Source organism: Topomyia yanbarensis, chromosome 2 (genome assembly GCF_030247195.1).
Source record: "Topomyia yanbarensis strain Yona2022 chromosome 2, ASM3024719v1, whole genome shotgun sequence".
Lineage (NCBI taxonomy): Eukaryota > Metazoa > Arthropoda > Insecta > Diptera > Culicidae > Topomyia > Topomyia yanbarensis.
Window position 1 is genome coordinate 150,159,555 of NC_080671.1, and position 19,508 is coordinate 150,179,062.

Genomic DNA, 19,508 nt, shown 5'->3' on the forward strand with positions numbered 1-19,508 from the left:
TTTATATGTTTTTAGACAGCTTTAACGAATACCTTTCGTACAAGCTATAGATTGTTGAAATCGGACTATTATCAAAAGAGATATTTAACATTAAATGCGGACGAAAGATTATCTTTCGTCCGCATTTAATGTAGCCAGAAATATGACCAAAAACATGTAATCTATTATTAACGCCAAAACGGCTTATTTTAGGTCAATAGTATCTTCAGAGAATTTAATGGAGGCAATATGCCCTTTCTTTTGGTATTGTGCTTTTGCTGATTGATCCCCCTATGAGTGAGATATTTTCACAAAATTTTTTACAAGTGCTTATATCGAAATGATGTCTTCAGCAAATTTGTAGCTCTTACTTTAATAATAACTTTACTGAAGACTTCAAATATCTATTTTGAATACATTAAAAGTTATGGCTTGTTGTTTGTTGATTACTCTTTGTCGCCTATTTATTGTTCAATATAGTAATAATCCATTGAAATAAGCCAAACAATATTTCGATAAAACGAATTTTGTATTTCATTTTACTATCTACAACCGCTAGAAATAATCACCGAACACTTCCAAGTTGTCTGGAAGGAACTTGATAACTTATCAGTACAACAATGTTCATTTGTGCGAACCTTCTGACTGCAATTTTTCTAACTTATAACCATCGGATCGATCTGAAACATATCGAAAAATGAAAAGCGAAATAAATAACTCCAAGCAACGGCGTAGCCAAGAGAAGGTTTTGGGGTTTAACACCATACAACTCCCCCCCCCCCCCCCACCACACAAAAAAAATTGGATTGAAGTTGAAAATTTATTGATGCAGACTGATTTAATCCAATATTACAATAACAATTATCTGATCCGTAGATTGATAACCTGTTGTTGTAAACATCATGAGGACTTTTGATAAATTGTCGGAATGGGGTCCTGATATGTAACTGATCCCTTGGTCTTGATTTCACAGTTGTCTAATAGCATCAATATCAAATTTCTGCCTGAAAACATTCCAATAGAAAATTCCAGAGTTCTGTAATCAATCATAATCCTCAGATTTATTTTCAAATTGATCTCGTTTTTGTAGAGATGTACTGTAATAAGGGTCTTTATTTAATAGGAAGCGAAGTTAAAATTAATTTAATGTCTATGAAACATAGAACTGCTCACCAAAAAATGCATAAATTTCAACATTTGCTAAAAATGTTTTTGCCTTTCTCATTCACTCTAAAATTCGTCGATCTAATCCCGACCGGGAGGGCCGAGTGTCATATGCTAATCGACTCAGTTCGTCGAGATCGGAAAATGTCTGTGTGTGTATGTATGTCTGTATGTATGTGTGTGTATGTGGAAAAAAAATGTGACCTCTGTTAATCAGAGATGGCTGGATCGATTTGCACAAAGTTAGTCTCAAATGAAAGGTACAATCTTCCCATCGGCTGCTATTGAATTTTTTATTGATTGGACTTCCGGAGTTACGAGTTGAAGAGTGCAATCACACAGCAAATTCCCATATAAACTGAAATAAAAAATTTTCAAAATCAAATTTGTATTTTTGATGCCAAATGACATTATAATGCATGAAACATTGAGATTTGATGTAAACTCGAAAAAATAACGTTTGACAAAAATTGATTTGTTTGGACTTTGGTACTTTTTTGCTCTGTTACTATTTTCTGAAAAATTAATTCTGCATAATTTTAAAACTTCAAAAATTACGGTTTCGGAATTATGCCGTTTAGACATTAAGATCGATTTTCACCAAACCCCCACCAATTGTAAAATTGGTATTGTAAAAAAACGTAAGGGCGATACTTCAATGCTGATAGGTGGGACCGAAAAAGCAAACAATCGGCAAAGGGACTAAATACTATATATATACAATCATTTTGTCAATTTCAATAGCAAACACAAATTTTAATTTAATAATTTCAAATACTTCATGAAGTTTTGGGTTTCGATCACTGAATCATGCAATCTAGGATGTAAAAAACACAATAGTTCTTAAATAGGAAATAAAACCAAGTCTGGAAATATGCACTGTTGATTTTCTTTGAATGGTGGGTTTTTTCAAGAAAAACCGTTGATTTCTTAATTCTCAGTCGCGTTGGAAATTTGAGTAAAGTATAAACTTCAAATCGATTCAAAAAAAATTCGATTTTTTTTGGCTCAGTACAATATACATAACCCCATTAGAAAAATCAGTTTTCCCACCACAGTGCATTGATTGAGGAATTTAGATATTTTATTAACAGAACATTAGCAATAATTCGTTGGTATGTCTATTTTATGGGCCATTTTTTCGCCTTCCCATTGATTTGGTTTGAGATTTCTAGCATTGATGTTGTCCTATGCTGATTTGAGTGATTCTCTGAGTCCTGCCACTATCCCATGTAGTATGTGTTATCAAAAACATCGCGAAGCATCAAGTTCTAAACGATATAATATCCGAAGAGAGTGATAAGAGTTATAAGAAATGTCTCATCACACTGTTAGGTGGATTAAAAGCGTTTTTCATAAAAATGTAACTTTTCGATTAGAACTCTTAAGGGTAGCGTCTGGTGTAAAGTGATCAAAACGAAAGTTATTTTGTTTTACGATTTTGAAGGCAAGACATCAACAGATCTTTTGTGTAATGTTAGGATTGCTTTATACATTCATTGTGTACGAAAAAAAAAATATTTTCAGTTACTCAGAGCCACACATACGAGCGTTCCAAGAGTAGACGTCCAACCATTTCCAAGTCGAGGAGCGCTGCAGCGATCACGAGAACTCTCGATAAAATTGTCTGATACGGGAAATTCAATAAGTTTTGTAAAGCTTAGACTTGTAGTCAGTCGATGAACCGCAAAAAATAGAAAAAAGTTCGAGTTTCGGAAAATGGCTTCATGAAATCCGAAAAATCTTATATTTTACTGTAAAATTCGCTCAATTTTATTCAAAATAATATGGAGAAAAAATGTTTTATTCGGTTTTCTGTGGTTCATCGACAGGCTACACATATTGGGCATCCTCATAAAAAATCAAGTCAATTCGTTGATTATCGTGTTCGCCAATTTGAACAAATTTGAAAAAGCTGTTTCGAGAAAAACGCTATTAAAGGGTGTTCCACATCAAATTTCGTCATGGAAAAAAACACTAGAAAATGAACCATTGGGTATTTTCTGTTGAAAATTTGGGTAGAAATAGTTTAGAGTGTATTGTTTACACTGTATTTTTATCGCTGTCAGTTTTTCGAAAATTGTTGCGGATAGATTGAAATCTGCGTGTATTGTAGCAAATTTGCGCGTGGAATGCGCGGCTGTTTAAAACAATAGCGTAGCCACCGAGATTTCGGGAGACATTTCTAGAGGTTCAATACTAACAATTAAGCGGATAAAAAAGAAGTGAGTTACTCCATATTCTACAAGTAAATTAGCGAGGGTTAAAATCAGAGTTTTTGCATTGGCTAGATTGCCCTAGCAACAATTGAGGTTTTATTGCGCTTTTGCAGCCTTTCTTAAAACCTATAATGCACTTGTAGTGTACTATAAAACTAGAAATGCTACATGGGTGATCTGACTACATTTTACCTATACAACATTAATGTGTAGCAACAAATAACACTGATTTGTACTGAAACCCTCAAAGTACCTTTTTCATGATCAATGTGACCAAAAACATATAAATTTTCTAAAAATTGAGCGGTTTATATGTCCTGGGACACTTTTAATAGCCACTTAATTTTCTAGGAATTTATATACTTTTTCTGATAGCTTGAACCTCTTGTTTTTCATGGTACTGATTTGTATAGGACTCATTAATTCATATCTCCGGAACGAGAGTTCCGAATGATTCAATTCGCAGGCCATAAATGTGACGGGAAAGAGACTATAATCCATTGAATCCATGGCGTTATAACATTATCGCCAAATCGCGCTATAACATTATCGCCAAAATAGCCTAGACACTTCTCACTCTATTATATTTCCTTCAATGCAAATTTTTGAAATATCTACCTGTGTCATCCACGAATCACATTTTCTTTCTGTCGCCCTCTGTATAAGGGGCTTGAAGGCACACTATTTTACTATTTCCAATTACGCGGTAAAATACTGGATCTAAACATTCAATTCTGCACAGAAATCTATTTTTTCAGAAATCTGACCAAACAAACATCTTTGAATTTCAAAACAAATTGAACATTCCATTTTCCTGATAACTAATTAAGGGAGGGGGGGGGGGGGGTTTGTAAGGGTTCCAGCGTAAAAAAATCAGTGTTTTTATCAAATTATTTTAGAAAGATGGGTGAAGCGAATTGATCGAAACTTTTGTACATTATACTACATAATTTAAAAAAACATTCTGTAATTTTTTCATGCAAAAATATCAACTAGCGACTCGGTGACGAAGCTTTTTGTACAACGTTTCTGGAAAAACATGATTTGCGGTGTTTCCTGCCATTCAAAAACTACTTAATTGATTTCTTTCAAACTTTGCATTCTATGTAAAAAATACCTTACCCGTACGTTAAGTTTTTGGGATATTTTTTCAATTAAGGGGGCTTTTTACTCATAAAATGGCGAAATTTTTCTTGAGAAATAGCGATTCCGCCATTTTCTTAGTAAAAAACTCTCTTAATTGAAGAATTATCTCAAAAACTCGACGTAGGAGTTAGGCATTTTTTACATAGAATGTGTATGCAACGTTTGAAATAAGTCAAGTAGTTTTTGAATGGCAGTGAACACCGCAAATCGTGTTTTTCCAGAGACGTTCCACAAAAAGCTTTATCACCAAGTCGCTTGTTGATATTTTTGAATGAAAAAAATTCAGAATGTTATTGAAATGATGTAGTATAATGTACAAGAGCGTCGATTAATTCGCTTCACCCATCTTTCTAAAAAAAAATTGACTAAGAAACTGATTTTTTTACGGTGAAACCCTTTACCCCCCCCCCCCCCCCCCACCAACGGCCATCAATAAAGTGGAAACACCAGATAATCTTGAACACAGCCGCCAAGAAAGAAGGAACGAAAACGAAAAATTCAATACAAAAAAATGGAAACAATAGAAAATCCATAACGGAAACAAGTTGCCAAAAAAGAAGGAACGAAAACGAAAAATCGAGTACAAAAAAAATGGAAACAATAGAAAATCCATAACGGAAACAATATTGTTTCCGTTATGGATTTTCTATTGTTTCCATTTTTTGTATTCAATTTTTCGTTTTCGTTCCTTCTTTCTTGGCGGCTGCGTTCAAGATTGTCTGGTGTTTCTACTTTATTGATGGACCTTAAGTAGTTATGTTATTATGATATTTTTCAAATAATGTGATTTTCACAAACATTTCAGAGCTTTCTGAATTAATGGGAATTCACATTCGTACAATTTATTTTATTCATTTATTTTATTCAATTTTTTTAATTTCATTGTATATACCCATTTCAATGATTTTAATCATTTTGAATACTTGACTAATTTTAAATGCATGATCATTTTTTTCATTCATTTTCTTCATTTTGGTTTATTTTATCTATTTTTACATTTCATTTGGATGCATTCTGATCATGCATTTAATTCATATGTTTCATTCAACTTATTTTGTTTGCTGTTTTCGTTTTATACATTTTAATCAAAAATAAAAAAAATATATATATTAGATTGATCTCACCAAATTCACTTGGCTGGTCTGTACCAGGTGCAGGCTTCAGGAACCACCGTCATACTACATTTTCCGAGCATTCCGTTTAGATGGGATACCGCAACAATAAAAAATCTCAAATAAAGTTGACAATGATGATCCGGGTTCTTGGTCTAACTGCAGACCACTAACAGACCAACACCGATGCAGATGTTTTCACTAAGCTGAGTATATTATTATGGAGACACCTAAACACAATAGATTTGAATGTGCAAGAGTATAGCACAGTTTTCAAATTTCTTCAACGCGAGAAAAAAACCGAGAATCGTAGTACCAAGAACTTTTTTTGCGAAAAGACGTGACAGCCTAACTATAACTATACTTGAAATGAGTAGGGCGATAAAATAAACAGGGCGAAAATAGGCTCCACACCCTACTTGTTTCTTTCCGTTCATTTTGTCATTTCTATTAATTTTGTTTATTTTATGCTTTCTATTGACTTTATTCTTTTTTTTTTAATTTCATCCTTATTTGTTATTTTATTTGTTTTATTATCATCATATATTTGTTTTATTGTATTCATTTCATTCACTTTATTTATGTTTTCCAGTCCATTCATTTTATTAGGTATTTTCATTTTTTTAAGTTCATTAATTCTGTTCCGTGATGCCTTTTATTCATCTCATTCATTATGTTGGTTTGAAACAATTTAATTTTTTCTATTAATTTTATAACTTTTTTTATATTGTGTAGTTTCATTAATTTGATTTATATAAATCAATCTACTTATTTCTTGGATTTGACAATTTTTTAATTTTTTATTTAATAAATTTAGTTTTATAGTTTGTTCAGTTTATTATAGGTTTTATTCTTGCAGGACACCTCTAGTTCGCATGAGTTCTGCAATCTATTGAATGATCCTTAACAGTGATATGTGTAAGAAATGTCTCATCTCACTACTAGTTGGATTAAAAAGGTTTTTGCTGAGTTAACCTTATTCCCCTATCCCCCCCCCCCTAACTGTGGAATAACGTTCAGCCAGTTTAACGTCATGAACGCTAAGAATTGGTGCGGATGATATCCTGTTAAAACAAATTACCATGCGTGTCCATAAAACACAAGAATTTATAGAATCAAACATTGTTTAAACACCGAGTTGTTTAAAAACGTAGACACATAATTTGAGAAAGGATTCGGCATCGATATCAAGAAGGTCCGTATAAGGCCATTAACACTTATATTCCCACAATCAAACGAATTTTCCTAGTGTAAATAATCTAACAAATACACAAATTGTCTTGAAATGGTAAACAAATACTTCAATAAGTAAAGAAATTTAGCATACTTTAATTTAGTACAAATACAGCAAAACATTTACTAAAAATGATTTCGTTAAATCAACGCTTTCTACCCCGTGTCTCTTCTTATTTGAAATTGAGAATGAACGGTACTTCCTGGGTCGCTTTTATAGACAGTAAACTCCGTTCGACCAAATCATAAATTTTCGATACAATCTGGAGCACCAGGTATCGGAATGAGCTCATTGTTATGCATATACCACTTCAATCGCCAAGTGTCATCTGGCAGCGCTGACTGGCTCCCATTCACACCGTCCAATTAGCTACTGTACACTGTATATTATTGCCACTGCTGTCGTGTTTCCACTCCCAATGCGTTCACCGAGTTCGGATAGATTTCAATGAACTTTAGACGCGTGCATACGTTTCGACTGATGGACTCTATTGGTAGCGAAATATCAAAACGCTGTCGTCATTTAGATATTCGAGAGTGCGATGGACACCGATGGCGACTTTGACCGACCGCACTAAAGACACGTTCGAACTGAACTGAAAAAATTGCTTACGAAGTCACTTTTGTTGATCTAGTTCATCCATTCGATCTGCTCGATCATCGCGGTGTGTAGCTTATAGCACAAATGCTTCGCCGTCACCGAACCGTCACACCATCACGGAGAAGGTATAAAAATAATCGGGATCTGACATTAACTTGTCTTCACGTCGATATCGAATGAAACTAGAGAAAAAAACAGCCTCAACCTCTAAGCTCGACTACACAAGCACACTAGTTAGTCGATGCCAATTTTTTTTTCGAAAGGTCAAGTTATTCCGTTCAAAAGATGAAGTAGGCGACGAGGGCGACGGTGGCTTGAGATTCGAGAAGGCGATATTATTATATCTGAGACTAATAACACGTAGCTCTCTGTTTACGCTCTGCATAAATATGAGATACCGCTGCGCCAGCAATCAGCCAACCAGCGGACCAAACGAACCATACACCTTACACTCTGGGCCTCTTTATAGGATGGGATGTACCGTATAGGTCTCTTGTAACCAGCCCGCCAGTCAGTGTATAGGTAGTTTGCTGTATCGGACTGGAAAGTAAAAGATCAAATCATCATCGGAGCTATAGTTATTGCTACTGAGCTGCTGCTGTGGCTATCAGAATCAACAGGCTCACCCCGCAGAATGGGCGATGGGAGAGTGGGTTGGTAATCGTTCAGTGTTGTCGGATTAACTGATCTTTTTTTCATCTGTTTTATTTAATAATACCTTTTACTTAATCACTTTTAGTTCAATTTGCCGAAAATCTTGTTGGCGAAATTATTAGTTCTTAATTCAACACTGTTCACACAAGCCGTGGTCGTTTTGAATAACGTTATGTTTGTTAGTTAGAGTGGTTTTTGGAAGAATTTATGCTAAGATTTTTTTAAGTAACAAGTTTGATGATTAGTTAAGGGGTTACACCACTTTGAATTTAAAATTTTAGTGTTTTAGTCTAAAATGTGCTTTAAGACCTTGAAAATGGTATACCAAAAATCTGTAGGCGACAATAATTACTTAATGTTCAAATTTTCAATTCTACTGAAACACCTCTCATGTGCACCCCGAGCGTATTGAAAACTTAAACCGCGTTTACTCTCGAAACCACATTTTTTTAGCTGTCCGGAAACGTAACTCGAACAAATGATTTTTGATTGTTTTGAAATGTTCATAATTCAGATTAGATTTCGCACTGAATTCATATTTAATGTAATTTTTTAAAATTTATTTTTTGCCTCAAAATTTTGGAAATTAGAGTGGTTTGAAAATCCAACATTTACGAATATAAAGTACACTATATCTGAGAATTCATTTTCAAAAACTTTGGTGTAGTGAATTTTTATCAGAATACCCATTTTTTCAGTTATTAATAATGCTGAGAGACGTTTAGAAATTATACTACGAACCCATAGTCAAATAGGATAGTACCATTCGTCTTCTTCAGACATAGACACCGGACTGTTTCAAAAAAAGTACAGCCACTTTGAACATTATAATTTTAATATAATGCACTAAAGACTACATTGAACGGCAGTATAGTCCAGCGAATAACCTTTCCAATGGAACTAGTTCGACGCTAATCGCAATCTTAACTGAAAAGATATATTCATTTGAATAACATAGCTTTGAATAAAGTTTTTTTTTCAGAATTGATAATCTATTTCACTTTTGAGGTTCTGTAAAAATCTATCTTTCGTCTTCAAGATTTAATATTTAAGAAGACAATATTCAACTTGTTAACAATCAGAGAAAAATTTTAAACCATTAAAAATCCAAAATAAATTTTTGAGGTTTCGTTCGGTCAGGTGACACTGCGACGTACGTAGGATTAAGTTTTTAAAACAACAATTTTGTGGTGGTTTTTGACACCTTCAGCGTTTTTTTACTAAAAAGAGCGCCAATCTTACGTACGTCGCTTGCTTGCTTGTTTTGGAGCTTCGATCCGGCGCTAGCTTAGTCCTGTCACTAAGTTAGTGTCGGGTTCTGGTGAGACGAAGTCCAAATGAAAATTCCACAACTAATTTGGTTATAGGTTTTGTGCTCATCACGCGCAAAGATGGATTTAAACTGTTTTCTCCTAAGTGGAGAAAAATAGTTTTCACCCAAAATTTTTCCACGGAGGAGAAATATAGCATAGGGGTCATGCACTAATTACGTAAGGGCATAGGGGGGGAGGGGGAGTATAAAAATATCTTACAAATTCTTATCTGAGGGGGAGGGAGGGTTCGTCCTTTCTTACGTAATATCATAAAACTTGCATGAAAAATGAAATCAATGAGAAAAATATTCTATTCATAAATAAAGAACTTATTTCTAATTTGTGCCATGAACATTTTGTATATAAAACAATATGAGCACATATTGTACATCATGGAAAGGCGGACCTCAAATTGAAGTGTTTTGCAGCGACAGAATATGATTGTTAAATTAGTTATGGAATTTTGTTGATTGTTGCCAACATGAGGAGCGGCCTAATTGTCGATGGTTTTGGAAGTTACAGCAATTTCTTGATTCTTGGTAGTACATTGTTCTGATCGGGGTCTGGAGTCACAATCTGCCTTACAAGTTAAGAAGTGTTGATACTCTTATAGTTGGAACTCAGAATAAATTCACACCAGAACAGGTTATAAATTCTTTTGAGTTCTACGTCACAAGGAAATAGATTCAAAGGAAGAGGAATATAGCGAAGCAAATTATGTGGACCAAATCGGAGCTTCTGAATATCTCCCAAAAGTTATTCTAAAATTTCTACTAGGAGAGATTAGGATGCAAATAAAATTACTGCAGATGATTATAGTTAAATGTTGTCCTGAATTTTCTTTTAAGAGTTCTATAAGTATTGGTTTCGTTATCGTATAATTTAATGAATTATGAAATATGATTTTTTAATTACACAAATCATGATAAGATCTTATGTAGGGGAGTGGGGGAGTTAACCAAAATCTTACGAACTCTTACCTGAGGTTGAAAAGTTCTAAAAAAGCCCTATGTAATTAGTGTACGGCCCCATAGTGCATATTGAATTGCCTTGCTAAGCCAAACCAAGTTTCGATTTAATTAATTAGGTAATACTTTCATGAAAATATTTAAGAGATGGTGCTACTTTGGTGGCGGTTAACGTGAAATATGGGAAAGACATTAAAAGTTTGGGTTTGTTTGGAAAGTAGTTTGAAGAACGAAACTTGCGAAAAACTTTTTTATTTTGATTATAGAGGTTTTGACCTTAGGGTCATTCGCCTCTTTGTTGGGTTAGAGAAATCTCTTTGGAAAAATCTTTAACCCTATGTGCGGGGTTGAGAATCGAACCCAGGGGAGCTGTGTACAAGGCAATTGATTTACCAACTACGCTATGCCCGCTCCTTGAAAAACTGCTTTTTCGGCGTTCTCAGTTAAACCTTAAGCCAGAAAGGCTTCATCGGTAAACATAATTTTGTGGTCAACATGTGAATCTTCGGCCAACTTCTTTAAAGCCCGCCGCGAAAACATATGATATTGTTCATGGTCTTCTGGTTTCATTTCCTGTACCTTCCACCAAAATGCTTTCTGTAAATTTTGTACGTGATACACGGAGAGAGGTTCAATGGCAGTTCGCTTCTGTGGACTGACAATTTAGAGTTTTAGGTCACCCTCACACTGTTTTATAATTTGTTTACTATCCGATATCCGGTTCTGGAGTTACGGATTCATGAGTGATGCTACATACACTCCATATTCCGATTTACACTGGTACCAGTATAAAAGTTTAAAATCTTTTAAAAAAGGGTGTCAAATCGCTTGTTTTTGTCACTAGTTACTGATTAATCTTTTAACATATTAGTCAGCATGCATGGCTTCCCATGGAGGAATTGGATACATTTAAAATTAAGTTCTCGTAGGAAACTTGGCATCTTCTTGTTTACTTTCTCATGAGCAATCGCTCCAAAAATCGACTTCTTTTTAACGAAATACAACTCTCGAAGCCAATTGAACAAAAAATCATTGTGAACCCCACACCATTGAGAACAGAAAATGATGAAATTTATATCCTCAAACGAATTGATTATCAAACTGCCTGTTTTAGGAAGGTAGAACTTGCGAAAGACTTTACTATTTTTTTTTTTTCATGCAATTGGACCATTGTAAAAGGGCATGTGATAACTCGTTCACTCGTGCGATAGTTGCTGTTGATCGCAAAATAACTGTGAATAATGAACCAAGCGAATGGAGTTGAAGCTGGAACTTCTAAGAGCAAAAATATATGCTACCGCTGCGTATGCTACGTACTGGCGTTTTTTTGGAACTCAGCTGTTAGCTACCCTAGTAACAATTTAGGTTTTATGGTAGTTTTATAGCCACTCATAAAGCTTAGACTGCTCTTGTAGCGTACTATAAAACTTGAATTGTTACTTGGGTATAGGATGCTGCAAATTTCGACAATCTATGATTATCGATTATTGAAATAACGTTAGATGATTTTCCATGTGCTTTGACTGTGCTCTACACCAGTGTAATCGGTGCTACAAACATTCATACATAAGTTAGCTTAGAAATCTGTCACAAAAAACTACGAAGAGTTAATGCATAATCAAACATTTTGTAATGCACTGTTGGGGCCTCAAATAACGGACGCTTAGCTGTTTCGGAATTATATAAATATTGGACGTTGGTATTAGGGGGGGGGGGGGGAGGGTAAAGGTTTCATCGTGAAAAAAAAACATTTTTTTGCGAATTTTTTTAGAACTTTGCGTGAACCAAATTTAACAAAACTTTTGCTCATTATAGTGTATCATTTCAAAAACATACTGTAATTTTTCTATGCAAAAATATCGACAATATGAAATTGAAAGACGGATAGGTATTCTAGAGCGAATCAGTTATAAACTTAGAATGGAAAACTAGGACACAATTACTCTATTTTATACAGCAAAACTATCTGAGCACAAGTTACAGGAAATGAATACTTCTTCACCAAAAATATACACTGAAAAAAAATGTTGAGTCTATTTCACAAAAACAAAAATTTATGTTAAAGCTTTTAATTGCATAGAAACCCATTTTATTCAAATTTATTACATATTGTCAAAAAAAAAATTTAAAGAGAAAATAAACATTTTGAATGTAATTTTATGATAGAGAACTTATCGGTAAACAAGCTTTTCTAACAATAACTTTATACAAGTTTTTAAATTTCATGCTAATTGACATACAAAACTATAATTTCATTACAGAATATAATTCTAAGTATCATTTTTAAGAAAAATCCATTTAATCTTCCAAAATGCGATAGTTTTGGTCCAGTGAAAAATGTTTAGTCTTCCATACCGGTGAAACCTGAAAAGTTTCATCGGTATCTAAGATGGTCGGTCACGATTTTAGAGATTTTCGGGCGTATTTTCGTTGAATTCCTCACAATGTACAGTGTGTTAAAACGTCGTTTTCGTGCTCATAATTAATAGCATCCAAACCGTTAACTTTAGAAGTATAGTTTATTCGGAGAAGTAGTTGTCCTTATGATTGCGTATCAACGGAAATATATCGTGCAGGGATTAATTCACCTATAAGTGACATACCAATTTTATTTTCTGAACTAATTAAGATAGAGACTTTGTGTCTTCGGCAAAGTTGTAGCATATGTTACTACAAAAGAAATTGCTGAAGGCACCACATATCTAGCTTTAACGTTATAGAACATTATATGGAAGACCCCTAAAGATTAGTTTTTCATGATAACTTTTTTAAAAATTCTCCTACCTTCTTGGAATCTTCCACAAAGTTGTTTGCGGTATTGCAACACATATTTTTGCCGAACAAAGTCACTCCCTATCTGTTGAATTTAAAAAGATATTTCTTTTTTGCAATATTTTTGGGGTAACTTCCACCTCCTCCGAACAAACTATACTCCTAAAGTTAACGGTTTTGACGCTATTAACTTTGAGCACGAAAACGGTGTTATTGAGTTTCACTCGTATCTGACATTTGGTTCCGGAGTTACAGGTTGCTTACAGCGGCCACACAGGAATTCCCCATATAAACAGGTACCTTCGTAATCAGTGTTTCAAATAAACCACACATTTCACACCAAGGAGCCTGTTTCCAAAGGAGTGGTGGAAACCAATCATTGTTATGCACGTTTCTGGGAGTGAGTAAAAAAATCAAAGCAATCCAAGTGGGTTTTGACTCTTGGGTTTTCACTCCTGGTTTTGGCTCCTCCTGTCCACTCCGGTTTTGATTCTTGTTCTGTCGCCGCTTATAGACCTAATTTAATTTCAAACTTTGCTAACAGGTCTTTAAAATTTGTATGTATAATTTCTCAGTACTCCCAGCAGAAGGTACAGGGTGCGCCAGCTGGATGTATTCTTTTTGAACATAGAATAACTCCGCCATTTTTCAACCGTTTTCAAAAAAAACAAGCTATTTAGTACATTTTTTGCAATTTATTATAAACCCGGTTTAGAACACAACGTCGATTAAATGACCAAATGACCATTAAATGAGCATTAAATGACCAGTTATCGTACCACCATTTTATACACAAAAAGCAGCTCTTTTGCGGGCATTTTGCATTACATTGGACAGCATGTCATGGCTTAATCGCAGCAATTTCAGGTCGTATATCAACTTTGAGTTCGCCAAGGCACTTAGGTTTGCTACAATACACTTTACTTTTCAAGTAATTCCACAGAAAAAAAGTCTTGCACCGTTAAATCCGGCGTACGAGGAGGCCATTCCAAATCACCATTTATTTAGACAACGCGTCCTGGGAATTTGCTCTGCAAGAACTTGATTGCGGTGTGGCAAGGCGTCTTGTTGAAAATAGAAGTTTTTCAGACCTTTTTTATGCATTTGTGGACAGACAAAGTGCGCCAAAATCCAACGGTGGCGTGCGTTGTTGATGGTCTCTCGCTCTTTGAAAAAATAAGGACCGATGATTGTTTTGGAGCACACTCCGGCCCAAACAGTTACTTTCTGGTCGTGAAGTGGTGTTTGATGTATAACGTGTGGGTTCTGTGTCCCCCAAATTCGACAATTTTGTTTATTTATTTCACCGGAAAGGGTGAAGTGAGCCTGCCATATTTTTACGATAAGCACGCCCAGTTTTCACTATTGAACGATCGTTTTCAATGTAAAGCGCTACGATTTCAGTGCGTTCTTTTGGTGTAAAACGACTTATAGCTAAAATGGCACTAAATGATGTTTCAGACATGTGTTTATCTGTCAAAATCGGCTGGAAAATGGCGGAGTTGTTCAATGTTGAAATAGTATACATCCAAATGGCGCACCCTGTATATATTGAAACAAGTCATTTGTTTTTAATTTAATTTTCTTTAACAAATATATTATTATAACAATAATAATCTCAAATCCGGTGCAAAAATGTTTCTGCTGAAGTGATGAAATCACGTTCAAATGCATAGTGGAATGTTGCAAAACAGGTGTACTATTTATTACTGCAATGGCTTGAGCCTAGCCTAGTACGCTAACAATTGAATGCAATTGACAATTGACCTTCGAGGTCTACCGAAAAGAAGCTTTCGCCATGAACTGTACCAAGGATCTGTTTTACTTTTGTGCTTGATGAAATGAAAATTGAAAATTTAAATCGAGCTCGGGCTTTTAAACTGTATGCTGCAATTATAATCTAGCAACCTGTTTTCACTCCTTGGCGGTTTTCACTCCTCAGGAGCCAAAAAAACCATGAGTGATGAAATCATGGATTTTAATGATTTATCAAACTATGGTTTTTTCAACGCATGCTGATTGGAGTGATTTTTGAAACACTGTTCGTAATACGTCAAAGGTTGAAAATCCATTAAAATGGACATCAAATTATTCCAATTTGCTTGTCTATATCACTGATGACTAATTAAAGAGTCTTTGAATATATTGTCCACTATCGATAACTCTGGAAGTCCAACACCAGGCATATTCCCGAATTAAAATCACATTTTCACCAAAAAAGACCCTCTTAGAACACCCTCACACCACCTTTGAAATTTATAATCACTCCTCTCTCCCCACTGCACTCCAAAATATGTCAACACGAAGACAACATTTAACTCATATGAATTTACCTAATCAAATATATATTTTTTTGTTCCAATCGTCTCATCGTCGACATACTGCTCATCAGGTTCGCGGCAGACGTGTCCTTGTAAATATGTGCCAAGTATAATATGAATGTAATAAACATTTTCACCATTATTTTAAACATAACCAGCTATTGGATGAATAAGAAAGGTTATATGGATTAAAACAGGTTGTTTGTATTCAAATTTGTTGGATTTGATTTATATTGGATTTAAGAAACTTTATTGATCGGGTTTAATTTATGTTGGATTTTGGACTTTTGCCAATATGACTTATATTCATATTATAATTATCAACAATAGGGTGACCAGGTTTTCAGCTAAACCAACGTAAATCTCTAAAAATAGATTTCAATCCTTCAAAAGTCTTTGAGATGTGTAAAGATATTGTGCGTGTTCTTGATTTTTTTTTGCAGAATTTTTAATTTACTTTTTCAAAAGTAATAAAAGTTTTTTGTGAACGTTTTTTTGGTCAAGTCAAGTCATTCCGGGGAGACTTGACCAAGACAATTTTGACAAAATCAAAGCAAATAAAGTGGCATAAAACATACTGTTATTCTTTCTTTCCATACTGTCGAGATCCTTAAGTAGCAGTAAAAATATAAAAGGGTTGCATTTCATAAATTTCAATTTCGAATGCATTTCCTTTTTAGGATTAACTGTACTGCTTACATTGCATGTTCACACGTCTCGAAAACAGCCATATTACTGCTAACTTTGTTCACTAGTTCTAAAAGATACAGATTGATATTTGAGGTGGGATTTTTTGTGACGTGAATTACATTAACAGTAGGTGCCACAGCATAGTAAATATCAGAAATTTTATATCTTTCTACAGCTTATTGCCACTTGTTCAAATCTCCCCATAAAATCTTGGTCAGATCATCCCAACATTAGTTATTGCATTCAATGTCGTGCAAATTTTAGTAATACCTATTCCAATGTTTCGATTTATTTAAAATCATTTCACTACTTTAGTTTGATAAAAATATCATTTAACGCAAATTTATTAATTACGGAATATTTTCTATAAGTATTTTTCATTCTAAACTTCTAAAATTGCCGTAAGGGATCGTAACAAGTATAAATTTATTTTCAAAAAAAAAAGTTAAAAGCCTAATAGAACACGTCATAGCCAATAATAGAATTCTGCACTTGGACAAGTCTCCCCATGTTCCCCTAATCGTGTTTTTGTCTTAGCTTGAAGGCGAAAAATTGTATTTTGTTTTTATCAAAAAGCAAATTTTTGAAAATGTAAGAATGGAGCCGTTAGAAAAATTGGTGTTCCGAAAAAAGTCAAAATGTAGGGGAAGATAGGGTAAACGCACCCACTGAGGAAATATGAGCGCAACTTAGCCATAGAACATTAATTGGGAGAATTTAATTAATGATATCGTTTAGCCAACATTTTCATCTTTGAATCTTTTAATTTTTGAAAACTGCAGCTGAGGCTCATCGAGGGGCAAGACCCCACCTGTGCGGGGGTAAAATACACCACACCAACGGGGCATAATGCACTACAACAACGGGGCGAAATACACTGCAATAACAGGGCAAAATGCTCGGTGAACAAGCAAGTAGTTTTGTTTTCTGTCAGCATTGCACAAAAGTGTGCCATTAAATCGCTTTGGGTTATGCGATTATATAGTTTTCAAAACAGGTTTTCTGTTTTCGATCTAAAATTCAGCAAGAATCAAGAAGAGGGTATTTTGCTCCCGATGTAGCAAAGATTTGAATACAGCAAAAAGTAAATTATTTAGCACAGTTTTCATGTATAGTGCGACAAAATAATCCGGTAAAAATAGTACTGGAATGCACTGATATAATGGTAAAACAGCATTTATATGAGCTTAAAATTATTGTTGCACGAGCCACAATAATTACATGAGAAGAGCACGTAATATTATATTTTGTTTATTTCTCGAGCTGTTATTTATATACGGTTGTCAAACTTTGACAGTGTATGTTTACTAAGGCGAACTTCCAGCTGATGTTACTTTTTTTCTAGAAATTTTCAGAACTTTCGATATAAGGCAGGGGTCAATTTCGCCCCGGGGGTGCGTTTTACCTCATCTTCCTCTATGCCGTTTTGATGTATAGAAATCTACGCACAAAGATATCAGTTTTACAAATATCCTGAATGATTTTTGGGAAGGTTCTTAAACGATTCTAAACTAAGGCACGCCGGTTTTATTGTTTTTCTTACATATGTGAACACGATCCTAAGAACGATTTGGAAAATCTACAAGCAGATTTGTGTTTAGTTCTATATTAATTTTATTTGCTAACGTTTTTTTTCTCTAAATCAATAAAATAAATTTCCGGTTTGCTTTTTAGGTACCTGAGTTTACCTTTTTGCAACCTGTCCTGTCTTCAACTTTATCCTTCTCATAGCGTTTAAACTGCAACTTTAGAGTTCTTAGATGTCTAAAAATACAAACAAGAATCTTGCGATTCGAAATGCCACTAATAATAATCAACAATGTGGCAACTCTGATCGAAATGGGTTACTGCACATGTAGGATACATCGGTAGCTTTTTTTTCTGCCTCGACTTCGAAGAAACCAACAAACCGCGGCGTATCCAGCTCGGCAATGTTAAACATATAGAGCAACATAAGCACAGGAAAAAGTGAGAGGCCACTCTCTTAGGTTAGGAAGTAAAATGCACTGTCTTACCTGTTCGAAGATTCCGCTACTCATAAGCTATCGTCATGTTTCGGAACTTTCTGTTTGAATTGAAATTATGCTATAATACAAATCATTTATGAGCAGAACCAAGCAACAAGAACAACTAAACGTGAAATAATCAAAATAAGTAATAGTACTGCCACACCACACAGCGCACCACCTTGCCCGTCATGCACTAGACAGTCTAGATTGAGACGAACTCTTATTGGCCGATGCAGGCACCTATAATAACACCACCCTGCGCTGTGATGTTCCTGAGTCACCTGGCTTATGGCATTCTGTAGTTTGATTTGGTATCTCTGTCTATCATACACGGAAATGAATGGAACGGTTCTGCCATTCGAGACAGGTTTCTTCGGCCTGTCAAACCGGAATGAATGAACGAATGAACAACGGAGGGATAGGAAACTAGCGCCATGTACATCGACTGAACAGGGGGTTTAATGCTGTTATGTGCCTGCCGTTTCTGCTCATGCTGCTGAGCATAAACATCAATGTTTGAAATGGCCGTTGGTGGCGTTCGTTGTTGCGTAGGATCAGTAGTTATATTAGGTTACAACTTTGCTTTCGCCGTTTTCCGATAAATGGCACCAGCGGTGGGTTTGGGTAAAATACGTACATTAGAATTCTCTTAAACGGTGTGTTACTGTTTACGTAGAAATATCGTCGTATTAGTGAAAGTTGTTTGCATTTTAAAGCTTTTATCGACCAAAATGCAATGGCCTTCAGACGTTTCAATACAGCTTGCAGAATCACTCCCAGTTATTCAGCTAGTTCTTCTTACGTTGGGCACGAATCTTCGTCGAGTAGTGATTCCAAATCATCGTCTTTGAATATTTTTTCTCTTCCTCCGCCATGCTTCTCCCCGACATTGAAATATCCACGTCTGAATCGTTGACACCACTCACGACACGTTCCTCACGAGCCCTCGATGAGCCTCAGCTGCAGTGTTATTCAAATTGAAGCAGAAAATCAAAACTTCGAAAGCGAGAATTTTAGCTCGAGTTTTCACAGAACATCGGTACCGAATGTAGCTGATGCGATTATGTCGAGCTTCGAACATAAACAGCCACAGTACCGAGAGAAACACGACAAAGCCATCCTCCTGCATGACAATGCTCGGCCACATGTCGCAAAAGTGGTCAAGGTATACCTTGAAACCGTGAAATGGAAGGAACTTGACAAATCGATCCAACCATGGATCGCGTCGAAGGAAGTCTGCTTTTTTCGAGACGGGATCCGAAATTTACCGGAGAGAGATTTCAAGTTCTTGCAGAATTTTAAAGCTGGTTGAGTTTAAAGAGAATTC

General features: G+C 35.1%; 1 protein-coding gene across 7 annotated transcripts in view; it reads right to left on the reverse strand.

Moving 5' to 3' along the window:
- LOC131681729 (nuclear receptor subfamily 2 group C member 2) overlaps window positions 1-18,466 on the reverse strand; it is a 46,705-nt gene extending 28,239 nt beyond the window's left edge. For 2 of the 7 annotated variants that reach the window (XM_058962709.1, XM_058962707.1), the window contains exon 1: window positions 7,467-7,681. The gene's annotated coding sequence lies outside the window, so the exon portion shown is untranslated. The other 5 variants (XM_058962708.1, XM_058962702.1, XM_058962701.1 and 2 more) reach the window with 4 other exon arrangements.
- Between the last annotated feature and the right edge of the window lie 1,042 nt (window positions 18,467-19,508).